The sequence below is a fragment of the Argiope bruennichi genome, chromosome 7 (genome assembly GCF_947563725.1).
Source record: "Argiope bruennichi chromosome 7, qqArgBrue1.1, whole genome shotgun sequence".
NCBI lineage: Eukaryota > Metazoa > Arthropoda > Arachnida > Araneae > Araneidae > Argiope > Argiope bruennichi.
The window spans coordinates 87,131,710-87,141,901 of record NC_079157.1 but is presented as its reverse complement, the minus strand read 5'-3'; positions in this window follow the sequence as shown (position 1 = coordinate 87,141,901).

The following is a 10,192-nucleotide window of genomic DNA, read 5'->3' as shown; positions in this document are numbered from 1 at the left end:
TTCATAGTTAAATTCAAAGACGAGAGAAAAAAAATTCGAATCATCGGTGAATACGAATTGAAAAGAAGCAATGTTTTATCATATTTAAGAATTTCTTAATTCTTCTCTGTGCTAGTTAGAATTTTTAATTTAATATTATTTTTATATCAGAATTTACTATGTGAAGGCTTTGGAAACAGTGCGCTCGAGTTTACTTCAAGTAGCAATCTCTTATTTTTATTGCAGAACAAGGTCCTATCTACTTTTCAGTACATTAAGAAAGGTTTGCTTCATTTTTATAAATTTTACTTTTGATACTGAATATATGTATTAAATTATTACAAATATCATGCAATTCTGTAACCAATTTCTGCTTAAAATCGAACGTGGAACTATCATGAAACTTATCATGTGGAATCAAAATTCTATTAAAATTAATAAGTTATCCTATTAAAATCTGAAAATATTATATTGTCATCGCAAGCACACAACTATATGGAATTGCAGAATTTCTATATATTAATGAGTGAGTAATTGACTAAAATTGTTCACTGAATAAATGATTTTAAACAAGAAAAAAAAATAAGTTCATTAAAATTGTGTAAAAGAAACTATTTTATCTGACTTAGAATTGATTGTGCTTACCTGAATTCCGTTAAAATCTCTTAATGTATTTATCAGTTTAAGAAAATAGGTTTCATTTTTAATTGACATCAAACAGAAATAGGTAGAACAGTTAATCAAATCAGGTATAATAATTTAAAAAGCGAAACTTTATTTTCACTTTCACTTTCATTTTTTTTTTTGCATGTTTTGATTAATATAAAAGAATTTCCAATTCATTATTTTTAATCTTTTGAAATTATTTCTTTATTCGCGCAATTATTTCTTTTTTTTTATAGTTTTTAGCCGTTTGTGTAAAAGAAACAATAGCATTCAGTAGTGATAAAAAAAAACCTTTCTTATCACTTCTTTCTTACACTGCACGTTACTCTTATCTTTTAGAAACTGAATCACATGACGCTCACGTGATTCAGATCAATTTTGATTCTTTGCGAGTTCAGCAGGAAGATAAGGGACGTGGCATTTCAGCCAAGACAAAGATAGAATTAACTGGGATGGCATGCGCATTTACGCTTGTCACGTGACTGTGCCATCACGTAATTCCTTCAATTAGACTGTATTCTACAAGTTATCTTTAAACAGTTTAACAATACAATAAGCGGCAGTCCTCCTAAATATTATTAAACTCGTTTGTCATATGTCCGAAATACATATTTTGCTATTCCTTTATTATTCCTATTCCTATTATTATTATTATAATTATTCCACCCTTCCTATTGTAGTATAACTAACAGATGGGTTATTTTATCAAGTCCTCTACACAGAATTACGATATAATTTAATCTCATTGTCGTGATAATAATGCTTGGCTCTAAGAATAATTCGATCAATAAAGTAAATAATAAATTAAAATTATTATTCCTTTGCAGCATAAATGATAGTAACCACCGCAGAAAATATAACAAATCCTTATAAAATATAATATCTTATTATTATTTTGTTCCATTTATCTTTCAAAATATAACTGGAATACCAAAGTTAATGAGAAAATCAAAATAATTATTCAGCAATCGTGAGGAGATCGTATTAGGTAAGGTTTAGGTTATATATATTTTTTTCTTTTTAATAATTTATTCAAGTAATTAAGTAAAACCAAACATATCGTAACCACACTGGTTACTCCATCCTGCCAAATTAAGACTTTCGGATTAAATCTGATTGACCTGACCGCCACCATAGCAACTCTGGCGGGAAGTAAGATTGAGTCCTAAAGTCATCACCGGCCACGGTACAGCCCTTCCCATGAGAAGCACGTCCCATCATGATAGGAGGAACACTACCCCAACATTTTCTATACCCACCAGGGTTGAGAAAACCAACCACTATAACTCATTTCTGAGGTACTCCCGGTGGGGGTAAACCTAATATATTGTAAACAAAATTGGAACAAAAAAATTTATGCATCTTGGTATTTAGTATTATTTGCGGAAAATTTAAGCAATGGAAAATAAGACAAGACAATTTCATAGCTCTGAATTAAAATTCTTTCGAAAGGAAATGAATGGATTTTTTTTGTGTGTGTGTCGTAAAATATTTCTTTAATTATATTCATTTTTATCTGCATTTAATAAATATGTTTGTGTTAAATACAAAGTAGATTAAGTATCAAAGTATATTAAATAAATATATTGCTTATAAATCAAATCATGGTTGGAAATAATCTGTTATGTTTTGCTCTCAGTTAAATCATTTTTATCTAGATTAAATAATTAACATAATAATTTATATTTGATTTATAATCAATTAATTAAACATGTTAAATAATTTAAATCATTGATTTAAATAATTTCTGTCATAGAAAAAGAATTTAAGCAAAAACAATGAGCTATTATTTAGAATAACAATTATTTCAAAATGTTTTAACAATTTAAGAATGATTTAATTATTTAATTTGGGTACAAATGGCAAAGATTTCTTTATTTTGTGTGAAGTATAATATTTGCATTTAAAATTTCTTCACTGTGAAACAAGAATTAACAAGAAACTAATCAAATGCCTAATTAACAAAATGCAATTGAAAAAATTAATTAAAAATGAGGGATAATAATGATTTTTAATCTATTTTTCGTTTTTTTTAAAAATTAGTTTCTTTTTTTTCTATAAAATTTAATGCCAACTACCTTTTAAAAGTAATTTTTAAATTAAATTAATCAGAATCACACAAAGTTTTTAACTGAAATTCTGATTAATTTAAATTTAAGAAAATAAAGAGATAATAATTATAAACTTACGTGTTAAAAATATCGGCTGTGAGTTTTAATATTACAGAAATTTGTTAACCCATCTAATAGCATTTAAATAAAAAAATGTCTTAAATTGGTGCATAGATTTTGATAGTTTTACATTTAATGATACTAATTTAATAATTGTGAGAATTTTTTTTCTGAATTTTAGCAATTTTTTACATTTTTTCCCAGAAGTTAAAACCGTTTCCGTTGTCTCGTCAACTATTTCATCTCGTGTTTTTCTTCCATTGTTGAAAACTAAAAATGAAGACTTTTGTTTAATACATGTGCAGTACGAGACGAATAAAAAAAACTGGATTTAGGAGATAGATGACGGGTTTAATTTAATAATGGGTTAATTTTAATAATGCTATGATGTCATGGGACTAATCTCCATTAGAATGGTTCATGTACACATTCAGTGGGGAAAATGCATGATAATTAAAACAATATGGCTTTAATTTACCAGTAAAATGTACATGAAGTTATTTTTATATAATTTATAAAATTAAGTAAACCAATATTCCTAGCAAAATTCGCCAAAAGCGACTAGATCTCCTATATCAGTAAAAAAATGATTCAGTAAAGAAATTTTAAAATTTAGGAAATTAGATTATACGATCTGTGTTTAAACTAGCTTCTTTGAAAAAACATGTCTTTATACTTTAAACTGGTGCATAAAACATTCTTGTGTTGGAACGACCTCAAAAGTTGCAAAATGAAGGGAAAAAAAGTACTACAAAGTTTGAGATGTATTTTTTTTTTATTTAATTAATTTTTTTAAGAAATTATTAATTAAAAATAGTAAATAACAGAAATAACACAATTGCCTAGAAATGTAACCCGAATAGCACACGCAAAATTTTATGTCGTAAATGCTTAGTAATGTAAAATTATTTTGTTGAGGAAATCATTAAATCATAGTTTAACAGAATATTTAATTCTTAGTAACCACTAATCATGGCGAACCAGTTGGTCGCCAAATTCGGCTAGTTCTGCATAAAAATAATTTTTAATCCTTTTTGCACGATTTCAGAATTAAGATTAGCTCTAGTAACTTGAAAACTAGATCATTTAGCTCTAGAAATTTTTCTTCTTTAAAGTTACCGAAACTAATTTTTAAATTTAAATTAACTTTTTAGCTTCAAAAATAAAACGAGAAATATATTCTAAATGAACATGTATTAAAAAGAGAGTAGACATAATTTTTCATGTTAAAACTTTTAAAATAGCATTACAAAAAATTCTCAAACCTTCTAATAGCATGTATGCAAGAAAAACATCGTATCCACGATATTTTTTGGTACTAGATACTTATGAGTACTTTATTTGTTTTATTCTTAAAAATGTTTTGATGTTTTGAGAAGTTTTAGAGCTAAACAATAATTTACAGCTTGCATTAAAGAGAACATTTTCATCTTTATTGCAACATTAATTTAAACCACACGCACGCGAATATTCAGCGAAAAACAAAAAGAACAACGAAATCAATTTTCAAAACCCATTTCCACAGATCGCCGTTGTTTTGTTTGGCCATCCAATGATTCACCGATTTGACCCCTCAACCTGAAAGGATCGGCTCTAATGACCCGCTCCCACTTAGCTTTTACGAAACGAATCCACAGAGAACTGGGCTCATTTCATTAAAGTATTAACCCGAAGCGAGTCCGGAAATGCTCAGATTCGATTCATTGACTGTGGTCATTGTTTACAGTCCTTAATCTCTCTTCTTCAAAAACGCATTATTCTTTCAACGCATCACTCAGCGCAGAAAACGCACCATTCAGCATTTTAGCACACAAAACCAGAAACTCGAGATGATTGCTTTCAAATTGTTCAAAGATGGGTTTTGATGCAGAAAATTGATTTCAAAATCACAAGGAATTGAATTTTGGTGGAAAGAGAGTTATTATTTAAATTATTTTTCGCAGCATGTTGTAAGTTATTTCAGATGTTTTCATCATTTCGTAACAAGAATCACACTGATAGAATGGAATAACAAGAGAAGTAAAAACACTTTTGTTCATCAAAAAATTAAAGAACGAAGCAGCTTTCAACCATTTGAGCAACATTCCTGAAGCAAAAGCAAAATAAAAATAAACAGAAGTGAATACATGTTAAAAAAGTTTCAATAATTGAAAAATCTAATTGTTGAAACCAAAATCAGGAAGTAATTATTGATAAATTTATAATTTTAAAAAATACACCTTTTTTATTAGAGTAGTAGAAAGAAGAAAATGATTTTTTTTTTATAAAAAGTTATACTCCAACTTATAATACACTAGTAAAACCGTATTTTTTAAATTTATTTTAAATTTATTGTTTTGGAAAGAATGAAGCAGCTGTCAAACATTTAAGCAACACTCCTGAAAAATAAATTTTAAATATATAATTAATTACATGTAAAAAGGGTTTCAATAACAGAAAAATCTGTTGAAACCGAAATCAGAAAGTAATTATTAATAAATTGATCATTTTAAAGAAATAGGCCCTCTTTATTAAGGGGATAGTAAACTGTGAAATAAGCAACAATGGGTGCAAACATGAAATTTTATTTTTATCGTTTCATCAATATATAGTTATATTCAACTAAAATAGCTTCATAACATGTATTATTCATTAAAATGATTGTTTGAAGGGTCTAGAGAAAAAAGGAAAATTTTTAAAACTTTTCATAAAATGATATTGTAAATAGATTTAAACATATCTATTAAACATATCTTTCAGTGTTTTAATTTTTAAGAAAATTAAATAGAATTGATAATAAAGATTTCGGTTAAACATTAAATAAAAATAGGGTATACATTTTATATTTCGAGATTTTTTAGATAGTTAGAAGACAATTTTAGTTTAGAAAAAAAAATAAAATTCTTAAAAATTCAATAAGTGTACATAAAAATATTTCTAAAAAAATAGCATTTAATTGGAATTACAAAATTATACACAGTTTGTTCCAAATAAATTTATATTGGTTAATAAGGAAAAAATAATAAATTAAATGACAAATTAAGTCGCCTGGAATATTTCGAAATTATTAAAAAAAATACATATCTTTTAATTTTTAAAAAATAATGCATTTTGTTTTTAAAAGTTTTTTGAACAAATTTGATGTACTTATATTTTAATATATATGCATAAAAAAGTCTCATAACCTTAAATGAATCATTCAAAAAATACCTTAGAGAATCCACCCACCCCCTAAAGTAGTAGAAAGTAGTAATAGAAATTTTTTTCATAAAAATCTATATTCTGCTTTATAATATACTAATAAAATCGTATTTTCTAAATTTATTTTTATTAATAATTATTGCCGGCGTCCTTGCATAGGGGTAGCACATCTTCCCTTGATCTGGGAGACCCGGATTTAAATCCTAGGTCGGGCATGGTTGTTCGTTCTGTGTTCTATCTGTGAGGTGTGTGAATGCGCCCCCCTGTAAAAAGGGGTTGTGCAAGCGAATGTGTGAGTTTCATCTTCATATGAGCTAGAAGTCAGACTTCTGCCCTCGGGTGCTCAGGGGTCTTTACCCTCAGAAGCTTTTGCACTCCCTTTCCGTGATAACGCGGACACGACATCATCATCATCATCATTAATAATTATTTCTTTATGTTTAATCTTTAACATACTTTATAATTCATCATTATAAATATTATGAAAATTTAACGAAAATTAATTAATATTAATCAATTTGTAGTTCATCAAATTATGAAAACATGAAAATACTATAATACTGTGCGGAACTCAAAGAAGAACAATATTTTCGAAGCAGTAGTATAAGAAAATGACTGAAAATGAATCCCAAAATTCACACTTTAGAAATATAATAAACTACGTAAAATATCTTTCATTAATAAAAAAATTATATTGTAACTTGAAAAAAGGGAAATTAAATTTAACCCTTTAAAGGACCATTTTTTTCTAGTCATATTATCTTAAAATATTTTTAGACTTGAAATTAGAATAAGAAAAGAGATTCATTTAGTTTATTAGATAAATTTAATTTGAGTAATAAATTAATTTGGTTAATTAATAATTAAGTAACAAATCAAGACACATCATTTTGTCTGAGATAAAGAACTGAAGCATCTAAGTTTCTGACTTACTAAAAAAATGTGTCAGAACTTATGCCAACCTATATAATTTCATAAAAAGATTGATAAATTTGGTGGGAAGCATACTTTCCACGGTCCTAGAAAGGGTTGAAAAAGTAAATATTAATGTTCGCCTCAAAATTTTAAAATTTTAAAACTTTATTGATGGTGCAAACTTACCAAAATTAAAATTAAAATAATAAACTTGATGTGGAAAAATGAATCCTCCTTATTCACTATCAAGTCGCACTATGAATATGGAATAAATTTCCAGCTAAATCAATCAGTTGACTGATAATTAAGTTCTAAAAATATTAGAAATATGTGTATAAAGATTTTTAAATTCTAGTCTCTGAGGAAGAGAACAAAAAATGTGTTTGTAATCTTTGCAAGCATGAAAGAAATTAAATTAAATAAAAATAACTGGCTGCTTTTTTTATGATGAAACATGCGGAAGGAGTCATTTGTACTCATCAATGCAGGTTCGAAATTAACAAGCTTCAGATTCATAAAAATTCAGTAACAAATTCATAATGATTCTAGCTTCAGATTCAGTAACATTATCCTCGTGAAATATCGAGCTTAATCTTTTGACCTTGACCAGGAGATCCTAATTATAGTTTTAAAGAAATAAAAAATAATTCTGAAGAAATTCTTTCTCAGATATTCATATCCTTTTTAATCTTTGTCTTAATATTTTATGAGTGAACAGTGAAAAAATATTATTATCAATAAACTACTCTTTGCTAGTCATGACTCCATATTGAATTGTTAAATCTGTAAATTTCAGTATGTCCAAAAAATATGTTATTTGGAGAGTGATGAGAAATTGATTTTCTAGAAAAACATTTATGATCAATAGCTCAAAAATGTGGAAGGTATAAAGAAAATCTACAGAAAAATTATCCAAATAATATATTGGGAATATCTATTCGATTATTTTGATATTGTTACGAATCTGTAATGCTGCTTCCCAGCATAGTTGGTTTCATCATCGGAAAGAATGTTTTACAGTCATCTGTATTGGACGGAGTCTGGGTGTCAGGTCGGAGGTCCCGGGGCTTGGTGACCATTTGGCGGCTTGGCGACGAATTTGGCGACTTTGGAGCCAAAATAGATTATACCCGAAACATCGAGAATTTTCCCGATCCATCCAGTAGGAACCGAGATACGCCTCGAACGTTCCTGATTGGTTGAGAGGCTTCTAGCCCCGCCTCCTGAGACCTATAAAAGGAGGCAGCCGCAGCTGCCAGGGTGGTCGTAGTCGGAATCGACGGTAAAGGACTGGTCTTCCAGGGATTAGCAGAGCAGCGACGGAGTCAAGCTAGTGCTGAACTAAGCTGTGCGCTATTGTCTGCAGTAGAATCTTGTTGTATGCTGCACGTCTCGGCTGAAGATAATCGTCTTCTGTGCTGTATATAGTTATCGTCTTTGTGCTGTCCTGTGTGTCTTCGTGTAAATAAACGTCTTTGTTTTATTTTCTACTGCCGCTGCTGATTGAGCGTTCTCCACACCATATAACTTCCACTATCCAAACGAACCCCGGGAAATTTCGTAACAATATTTATTCACTCGAAGGAAATGTTCGCTTATAGTTTAAAAACAGTTATATGACTTTTTTTACGTAGAAAATTTTACATCGCAACATTTAAACCATTTCTACTTTAAAAAAATATTAAAAGGGGCATTCTAAATTACTTATTTTTGAAGAAAAATTGAAATTGTTGCACTTATCCAGTACTAGCAATACTCGGGCAGCGTGTTATAACATCCAAGAAGAAAAATTAGCTTTAAACTTAATGCTGGGTTTACACTCGGCCAGTTATAAGACGGCCAGTAGGTCTCGACGGGACAACAACATGCTGCTGTATTGTATTTTTTTCTTATTGTACATGCGTTTGTAGAATTTGGCGAGGTTTTGTTGTTGTTGTTGCTAATGTTTTTGGCTTGAATAAATTATTTACTTATCATAGATTAATTCCGACATTTTTTGCTCTTTGTTCTTGCTGATGCGAAGTTGTGTGCGTGTGAGTGCTTTTTTTTTCAGTTTATTTGCCATCTTTTTTTCTATAGTTTTCCAAATTTGACCATTTTTTAATCATGTTTCCTTGTGTTATTTTAATCCATTATTTTAATACAATGCGCAGTGAAAATAAAAAATTCAGGTGTGCCAAAACTGCAATTAATAGCCAAGCATGGAATGCCTGAATCTATCTTATGAAATTGTGGCAAACATAAATCAGTCCTTTTCTGCGCATGCGCTGCCAACTGGCAGAGTGTAAACCCGGTATAAGTCTAGCCTCCACCCGATATGACATGGGCATGTCAAGCAACATCAAACAATCATAAAAAGAATATTTAAAAATCATCGAAAATATTTACAAAGCAATTTTTATAGCACATATTCAGAAATACTTAAACTGTTAAAAAAGTAAAAATAAGTTATGTTCCTAGACAAAACAATTCACTAAAAATATACAGTTGAAAAGATGTATCTTGCATTATCCTGTTTAAATAGAAAAATTTTGATGTAATAAGTTCAAGTTTTCCTGATACTACATTTTTGTATTTCATATTTTATTTATTTTTAATAGATGATCAAAATGTCATCTGTTTTATTTTTTAAAAATAAGGAAAAATTTGAGGTTTACCTGCAGTTTTAAGATACATAGCATGTTAGCTTCTCTGTTCACCTGAAATATCAATTAAGAACAAATACTCATACTTAACGCTGATTTTATTTAGTTAATCGACAAATAATGGATGTCCTTGAAATGAATGAGTAAAAGAATTGCTCGAATAGAAGACAAATACTCCCGATTTCCTGGTGGGAAAAAAATATGAAAGCAAATTCCACAATAACTGACGAGAAGGTATTCATGTATTTCCGTATTCAAAATTAGTGGGAAATTATTGATAGAAAAGAAATTTTAATTCTTTGAAAATCCAATAATATTGAACAAAACGCATGAAACAATTTCGATAATACACTCTTTTTACTATCCCATATATGAAGTATGCAAAGGGAAAATAATGTACTTGGCGAAAAATTTGTACTCGAAATTTTGGCGAATCTTCGCGTTTAGGAACTTTCTGAGTTCGAAAAACATATTATTGGAATTATATATCTTTGTCTGTCCTTCCATCTGCTTGTCTGACCATCCATTTGCGAATAATGATAATTCAAAAACGCTTTGAGCTACAGAGATGAAATTTGGAGTATGTTCTTTATAGCAAATTTGTAGATTTCTATCCTATTTTCAACAAAATCCATT